Below are 961 nucleotides of genomic sequence, written 5' to 3' on the forward strand. Positions count from 1 at the left end.
TTATAAAACACGGCAGACTACGGTGGGCTGGGCATGTACTGCGAATGCCGGAAAACTACAAGCAAATATTATATTCAGCAGGGAACCCGGTAGAGGTCTTCGACTCTGGGGTACCCCTCGCACACGTTGGGTTTTAGCAGTTGAGGAGGACATCAGGTCGCTAAACGTTCGTGGCGATTGGAAGCGATTGGCTGACCGAGTCCAGTTGAGAAAACTACTTCGTTCGGCGCAGAATCAACAAGGCGATTCGTAGCCCATCAAGTATCAAGTAAGTAAGATAACTCAAGAATGTTTTCAGCATAGCATTCTACCGAGTCCTACCATGGATGTGAATTGAGTTCCATCTAAAACTCATATCACAATGACATCATATATTTAGTAGTTATACGGTTTACTTTTGTTTTTTTTTATTAGTATGGTTATTTTAACACATTTTAGGTTATTCTTGCCTTGTGTACTGAGACCCAGCTGGCCACCCCAACATGAAATCATATTTGAGTTATTTTACAGCCACGGCTATGGAAGACCTACGAAGGAAATCAATTTTAGAAGCGCAACAACAATCACCATCAATGCGTAGCTATATCTTCGACAGCTCCCGTATGCCTAGAATAAGATAGCTTATAGTTGCTGATTACTCGTTAGTTCTATCAGTGACAGATATGGGCAATTACATGATAACATGTTACAGCAATTTAAGCACGTTTTAGTCTTTCGTTAGCTTTGGAGCTATTGGAACGTGTTTGGATTTTGATTTTGTGAATAATACAAACATGAAGTAGATATCAGTAGATAATATGAATCCATGTTAATTCTATCTTTGAATAATCATCTTGCACCAAACAGAACATTGATTAAATAAATCAGTTTTTTATGAGATGTTAAAAAGCTTCTGTGTAAGGAAGATCAAATTTAGATCATAAGTTCATAAATCATTTGATATATGTGATATGCAGTCAAA

The sequence above is a fragment of the Ochlerotatus camptorhynchus genome, unplaced genomic scaffold (assembly GCF_037179485.1).
Source record: "Ochlerotatus camptorhynchus isolate MF236.1 unplaced genomic scaffold, CSIRO-AGI_Acam_v1.1 ptg000307l, whole genome shotgun sequence".
NCBI classification, from domain to species: Eukaryota; Metazoa; Arthropoda; class Insecta; order Diptera; family Culicidae; genus Ochlerotatus; species Ochlerotatus camptorhynchus.